This window comes from Sinohyriopsis cumingii, chromosome 8 (genome assembly GCF_028554795.1).
Source record: "Sinohyriopsis cumingii isolate HCF-2022 chromosome 8, ASM2855479v2, whole genome shotgun sequence".
Classification (NCBI taxonomy): Eukaryota; Metazoa; Mollusca; class Bivalvia; order Unionida; family Unionidae; genus Sinohyriopsis; species Sinohyriopsis cumingii.
The window spans coordinates 17,268,270-17,276,620 of NC_142968.1; the positions used below are offsets into that span (position 1 = coordinate 17,268,270).

General features: G+C 34.6%; 1 protein-coding gene across 1 annotated transcript in view; it reads left to right on the top strand.

Annotated features, from left to right (window-relative positions):
• LOC149793048 (neural cell adhesion molecule 1-A-like) overlaps nucleotides 1-7,392 on the top strand; it is a 102,009-nt gene extending 94,617 nt beyond the window's left edge. Inside the window, exon 13 of the mRNA XM_089968942.1 lies at nucleotides 7,265-7,392. The gene's annotated coding sequence lies outside the window, so the exon portion shown is untranslated. The remainder of the gene's footprint in view (nucleotides 1-7,264) is intronic.
• Nucleotides 7,393-8,351: the final 959 nt, after the last annotated feature.

An 8,351-nucleotide genomic window follows, 5' to 3' on the forward strand; every position in this document is an offset into this window, starting at 1 on the left:
CTTATCAACATCATTTTCAAGAGCTTTCTTTGCCATAGCTCTAGTAACTGCACAAGCTGGAAATAAATCATGGAATTCTTTATCAGTTCGATTGACTTTCTGATCCAAACAAGGCTTGTCAGTTACAAGTGGATTAACAACAACCTTGTCTCCAGCTAGGTCGTTGCATAGTAATAAATGAATTGCCTCAACGGGTGAAACAGAGTCTGTTTCGACTGTCATGGGTCCTGAGACTAAGTCTGATGACAAATTTACACAATGGAGAGGAACATTAAGAAAGTCGTACTCTACTCTCTGAATAAGAACACACACATTAGAAGAAGACTTCTCAGAAACAGGCAAAGTACCTGACAATAAAATACTGAGAAGCTCCTGTGCCCCTTAAACTTTTAATAGGGATATGTTTGGCTGAATCACCCAGGAGTGAGATATATCCCTTTGATATGAATGGTTCATAATTCTCCATAATAGAATCAGACTTGGGTTTATTAGACCCGACAAATGTATTGCTTTCAATACATGGCCGTGACCTTGACCTCTTAGAAATAAGAGCATTCTAAATAGGTCTGTCATGATTCTTATGCCTAATTTTCAATTTGTAGCAATCAGAAATAGCGTGTCCTTTTTTCTTGCAAGATCTACACTTAGGAAGGGACAATGATCTTGAAACGACCTTCTCTGAAGTTTGATTTTTAGATGTTGTGCCAGTCTGAGTTTTAGAAGGGCAGCATTTCCCTAGGTTTCAATCTGATACTCATCAAGATAGGACTTAATATCACTATGGACACAGTTTTTGAACTCTTCAAGTAATACAAGTTGTTTGAGAATTTCATAATCTCGTTCAACGTTCTTGGCTAAGCACCATCTATCAAATAACTGCTCTTTATCTCTAGCAAATGCGACATGAGTTTGTCCAGTTTGTTTTCTACAATTTCTGAATTTTTGCCGATAACTTTAAGGGACTAACTTATAACCCCATAGGATGCATTCTTTAAACACATCATAGTTACCACTTTGGTGAACTGACAGTGAATTGTAAATATCACTAGCCTTATCAGTGAATACACATTGTAATAACTGAGTCCAGTGCTCCCTTGGCCACTTCAAATACTTTTGCAACTGTCTATTTCTTTTTCTCTGAAAGAAAGGCACTAAATTAATATGCATTGCAGATCAAAACGTAAATTTGGATTTGAGGTATGAATGTGCTTTTCATTTGCCAATTCCATTTCTTTCTTTCTACTTTGATATTCCCACACTTCCTTCTCTCTTTGCATTTGCATCTCTTTCTTTCTTTCTTCCTTTTGCACTTGTTCTTTTTGTAATTGCATTTGTCTTTTATTCTTTATTTCTCCCGCTTGTAAATGCATTTGTTTTTCTGTTCTTTCTTTCCTGTCTCTCTCTCCTCTATCTCATATTGTAACTGCATTTGTTTTTCTTGTAACTGGATTTCTTTTTTTTCTTTTTCTTCTTCTTGTAATTGTATTTGTTTTTCTCTTTCTTCTTTCTGAAGCTCCAGCTTCCTCAACTCCAGTTCCATCTTGTATTGTAATTCTAATTCCTTCACTTTTACGTCAGTCTGATACAGATTTTGTGATCGAAACCAATGCACGTTTATCCAAAACATTCTTTTCACCAATTACTGAACCAAAATAGTTCTTATTTCCTGCTTCGTTAAGGATGCCTTTACCTCAGAAAGATAGTATTTTCTGGCAAGTTCAATGAATTAATCTTTCTTGAAAAGATCTAATTATTCCTGTGTAGGGTTTGAAAGAAAGTTTTCCACTTTTGATGAAATTTTAGATAAAGCTTGCCGAATTCACTAAAAATTTCAAATGTTTGTGGAATTCAAATAAAAAAATATTCTGAAATATTCTAGATATAATTCAAATTTATCCTTAGGACGAGCTACGCAATTCTTATGTTACGTGTTTAGGCTCGAATAAACAGTAACAGAAAAAGAGTGAAAGCAACAAGCTTTGAAAAATATAATAATTTATTTCCCTGGAAATATTCAGTGAAAATAAAAAAATGTGAACTTACGATTTTAAGAATCAAATCCAAAAATGACCAAAGTATAATCCACGAATAATTTTTTTAAAAGTCCTAGTGCAAGATTTAAGACGAAGATGTATGCTATAATCTGAAGTCTTAAAGTTTACAGTTCCTAGTCGAAACAAGAAATATCATTCCAGTTTTGAAAATCTGAATACATTTTTATAAGAGCTGTCTTTGTTCAAGAATTTCACAAGAGCACACGTATTTTCAAGAAAAAAACAGAATGAATTCTTTTGATTCCAAGTAGTTTGAAATAACACCAAACAGCACAACATACAACTTCCAGTGTAAAAAAAGCCCAACTAATGGTAATATCTTTCCAAAACAAAGGTTATATTGTATTCTAAGACGCAAAAAGGGGGTCACGTGATCATGTTCCAGAACCTCATCGAAATTATTTACTTGTCAAAGATCACGTTCACCAAGTGTGGCCCTGACGAAAAAACAAAAACAATTTTACTCTAAGAACTAAAACTTCAATAAATTGTTTACATCTTAAAAACGTAGTCCCACCATGACCTCGACAACAACCAATCATTTTAAACTGAAAATAGAACTTGTTTAGTGGTTGCTACTAATTTGGAATCAAGGTTAGGATCTAGGTCAACATCTGGTGTTTACAAAATGAACAGTCAAAGTCAACCTAGTTTCTGGAAAAAGTATCATCCTCAGTGAATAAATTTACATAACAATAGCATGTAATAAAAAATAAACAAAATTTAAAACTGACAAACAAATTGAAATAAATATATATCAAGTCAGATATAATTAAATCAGATAAACATAACAGACCAAAATCATCTCATGTTCATTAGAATGTATAACTCCACGTTATCCGTCTTTTATTTGTTATTGTTGAAAGGTTAGACACATTGACCAGATAGCTACTTAAGTCAAACTCTGGAACATCAACTAGCCAGGAACTCTTTGTTGTTTAGAACGTGGAGAAAATGGATCATCCTTACTACTTTGGAACTGGTACATATCAAATGAACGTTGCACGGTGAAGATATTTTCGAAATTAGAGATTACCAGTCTGTATCTGGATCGAGCTCTCTCTCTCTCTCTCTCTCTCTCTCTCTCTCTATATATATATATATATATACATATATATATATATATATGTATGTATATATATATATATTTATATATATATATATTACGTCCACTTGAATTCTCCAATACAGCTTATATACCGACATTAATGCCAAATTTATTATAGTCATCACGATCTATATCCTACTAAAATCATAATATAATCTTCAGTGTGTCTGTAAAATAACATTTGGAAAATCATTGTTTACAAGGTGAAAAAGTGAAAAAATGTCTAAAAATATGTAATTACAAATGGGCTAACTATGGCATTATATGCGCACAAATGTCTTTCAGACTTAATGAATATTATACGTCTAAGATTTAATTTGAGCTTTGAATCTGTTATCCCCAGTTTGGCTGCAAGACACCTTATTTAAAAGGAAACTAAAAGCAAACACCGTTGGTGGTGCCTTAACACTGTGAACTTAATTTTACATTTCATTCTTAGCTACATTTCACAGCATAAGTTGTTCCAAATAATCAATTTCAGACAATCTGATAAAGCCATGTAGTAGCCAGTATCATGTCTCACCCGCTAGCACGAATCACCCACTAGTTTGAATCACTCTCTAGCAGGAATCACCCTCTAGCACGAATCAACCTCTAGCAAGTAACATCCACTAGCACGAATCACCCTCTAGCACGAATCACCCTCTAGCAAGTATCATCCACTAGCACGAATAACCAATTAACACGAATCACCTTCTAGCAAGTAACATCCATAGCAAGAATCACCCACTAGCATGAATCACCTCTAGCAAGTATCATTCATTAGCACGAATCACCCACCAGCACGAATCACGCTCTAGCACGATTGACCCACTAGCACGAATTACACTCTAGCAAGTAGCATTAACTAGCAAGAATCACCCATTAGCACGAATCACCCCCAAGCATTCACTAGCACGAATCATCCTCTAGCAAGTATCATCCACTAGTACGAATCACCCACTAGTATGAATCACCCTCAAGCAGAAATCCCCTCTAGTAAGTATCATCCACTAGCACGAATCACCCCATAACACGAATCACCCACTAGCACGAATCACCCATTAGCACGAATCACCCCCCAACACCCACTAGCACTAGTGACCCTCTAGTAAGTATCATCCACTAGCGCGAATCACCCACGAACATGAATCACCCTCTGGCATATACCACCTACTAGCATATTCTCATTCCGAATGATCCCAATTCAAAAGGTCGCTGATATTTCATACATAAGTGATATGATACAGTTCTCTCAATCATCAGCTATACTAATGAAAGGCTTGTATGTAACGACGTATGCAAATATTTTGCTTCGAAAATGCCAATTTGCACTCATTTGATGTTTTCAAATGGTGGAAGGTACATATATGCAACGTAAATTTCCCAAAATATTGTTTTAAAAGTTGTATACGTAATTAATTTTCCACTCGCTCATTAATCATTGTTAAACTTAGTAACATAATTTCTCGAAATCATATTTACACAGATGCGAACTAACATATAAGTTAAATCGTTGTGACATTCTGAGCAGGCATATTTCTGGGCATATAAAAGAGAGGAGATTGCATGTTGATGACAATTCTCCTGACGACTGTCGGATTGGACACATTGAGAAGCATGTTTTCGACACACGTATTGGTCATCGTAATTGTCTGTGTCACGGCCTTTGTTCATGGAGGTGGCAGTAAGTTTATTTTCGTATTTTACACTATTTATAATTGACTACATTATTTATTGATAGAAAATTGGTGGTTCATTTAATTAATGAATTGCTTTATTTATTACCATATCACCTATGGAACTACTTGCTGTGTTGCCCTTTTTCTTCCAGTAACGTGTTAATGAGATCACACACACACACACACACACACACATATATATATATATATATATATATATATATATATATATATATATATATATATATATATATATATATATATAAAGAGAGATAGAGAGATGCAACTTTAGAGTTGCAGGAAGGTATTTGAAAGATTATTGGTGTTCCAACGAAACCCCTCAATAAGTGATTTATAACTGTTATTATTTTCTGTTTTCTTTGTAAGATAGATGACTCATCAGAGGAACCAATCTTTCGCCAACCACTCCCTTCCTGTCTGTCTGTCTGTTTCTGTCTGTCTGTCTCTCTGTCTCTGTGAGTATGTACTACGTTGACAAATGTAAAAGCTCAGCTATTGCAACCATGGCCGAAAACTGTTCGATTGACAATAATGTCATATGACAGTCGAACTGTAGACATTATCTGTAATTACAGGCAAGCGTGGGAACGTGTGTAGATACTCATCAGACGGTCCTCGGTGCAGAAGTGACATTGAATGCAGTGATCCAGAGGTGCATTGTTATAGGATACGTGGCCAGAGATATGGAAGATGCTGCGTGAAGCGTAGGTGTAGAAACACTGCTCCGTCTCTGTGTCTCTCTGTCTCTTTGTCTTTCTATCTCTCTGTCTCTCTGTCTCTTTGTCTCTCTGTCTCTTTGTATCTTTGTCTGTATGTCTCTGTCTCTGTTGAAATCTTGTTTCCTATAATCATATCGTACACAGTTATGCGAGAGACATGAGTATTTGATATATCCCACGGAGATAAATTTGGCAAAATCTTGACACCAGAGGTGAACTGAAAAGAGATTAAAGCATCATAAACCATAAGGTAATACCAAATGACTACTGCATTAATGTATCTATTGATATGTGGATGCTTTGGTGTTACCGTGTTCCGTTTCCTCCGCATTTCAACCATTAATATAACTAGTAATATAATTAAAGTAAAACTAATTAGGCATGACAGGCAGTGCATGATAGGTATCAATATTAATGTTACTGTTATCGTGGTTAAAAGTTAACAGGTCAGTGATGTCGTTAAATAAGATACAGGTCGACCATTATGGCCCGTCCTTTAAAATTCCATATAATTTTGCGTAATATTCTCTTTACTGATTGGCTGCGATCGTGGAAATTTCCTAACCCCGCTTTCTGGAGCTCTTTGTTTTTGCTATTACTATTAATATGTTGGCGGTCATGGATTGGCCTAATGGAACTGGTATAAAAATGTTTACGTTTGATTGAATATGTTGAGTTTACTCCACACGGACTCGTTTTTATATATCATGTGCAGAAAATGGAGTAAAATCCCAATGCTATAGCAAGAAGAAATAAACTTAAGGGTATTAATTAATTAGTCAATTGATAGCATACGTGGGTGGTGGGGGTGCGTACACCTGTACACCTGTAACATGGAATCCACCCTACATAATGCGTGGTTTAAATGTTAACTTACAGGAATTATTAAACACATCACTGAGACTTTTCAAAGGTAAATACAAAACATAGACGTGAGAGACAAATAAAACAGAAAAACCGTTGTGTTTGTCTTGTCTATGTTTTGTATTTTCCTTTGAATAGACTCACTGAGAGTGGAAAGCGCTCATGCTTGTTAGATGCTAGTTTTGCACTGTTCTTTGTCAGTTTATTAAATTTATCTTAATCAATCCCTGACACACGTGATGCCTTATACATACATACATACATACATACTCACATACATACATACATACATACACACATACATACATACATACATACATACATACAAACACACATGCATACATACATACATACATGCATACATACATACATGGATGCATACATACATACATACATACATACATACATACATACATACATACATGGATGCATACATGCATACATGCATACATACATACAGACATACATACATACATACATACATACAAACACACATACATACATACATACATACATACATACATACATACATACATACATACATACATGCATGCATGCATACATACATACATGCATGCATACATACCTTCTCTTAAATATAACCGTTGTTTAACTCAACATTTAAGAAAAGTACAATATTTTCTAAGTTAATGTTTACATACCCCCGCCTGGTTGGCTTGATGAATATAACAGATCTTTCCATGCCTTTAAGTCCCTTAAACAGCTTACTAATAAAATTATTTCCCAGATATAAAGTCAAATAGAGGGCATCTATGTTGCAGACGTGCTCATCATGTAGCTCCTTCTAATGACTTAAGTCCTATATGTATTTGTCAGGTCCGTATGCGTGCCGTAGGGACAGTATTGGGTACGATGATCCTGAAGGTTTTCCGCCACTTGTTCACCGGTGTCTTCAACCGTTTCCAGAATTTTTCTGTGGCTGGGGATACTACTGTCGCACCGAAATAGGAGGGCCGACAGAGATTTATGGAGTTTGTTGCCCAGGATTAAGGATTGGGTATGTATTTATGAAACCAGTATAATTTTTGCGATACAACAAAGTCGCTCTTAATAAAACAACTATTCATAGTGAAAAAATTCTAAAAGAAGAAGCCAGCAAGATACAAAAGGTCATATAGTAAAACATGTTAATGATTTACAATTGTAATGTAATACTTTTTATATTTTTTTATTATGCACGTGTTACCGGAAAAGTACAAACTTGCTATTCAGAAAAACATAGGTTAAATATCTCAGAAAGTTTAGACTAAAAAAGGCTATTTGATATATTATAGAAGACGTTTCGGAATACAATATTATGCAAACGAAGAATAATTTAGAAAGGTTATACATATTTTGTCCTGATATTGGAATTAGGTCTAATCATGGTCAAAAGTCTTAATGTTTAACTACTGCAATGTTGAAAACAAGTAGCTAAAATGAAAATTTTAACCTTACCTGTATTTATTTGCTTGATCATCCACGTGATTGAGACTTTTTATATTTTCAGGTAAACAACGTTTTCAGTAAACGTCTTACTGAATATTTCTGACAAGTTCTCGTCTACAAATTGCGCTGTTTGTGGCCGAATGTGTAAGATATATATACCATGTAATAAACGTTTAACAGAAAATACACAATTTATTGTTGCTACTTCATTGGTGAGAGAAGGATTTTCTGTCTGCTAAACCGACTATAGTGTTAATGGTTGCATTCCAAACACCTCTTACATTACCTTTCTACTTTAATATGTTTCAAATTCATGTTAATAAACAAATAAACATTATTTACAAATCACGTAAAGGATACATTTTTGCTGTACGACCCTAATAAAGTATTGTTTTAGAACAGTCTCCAATACACACACACACACACACACACACACACACACACACATATATATATATATATATATATATATATA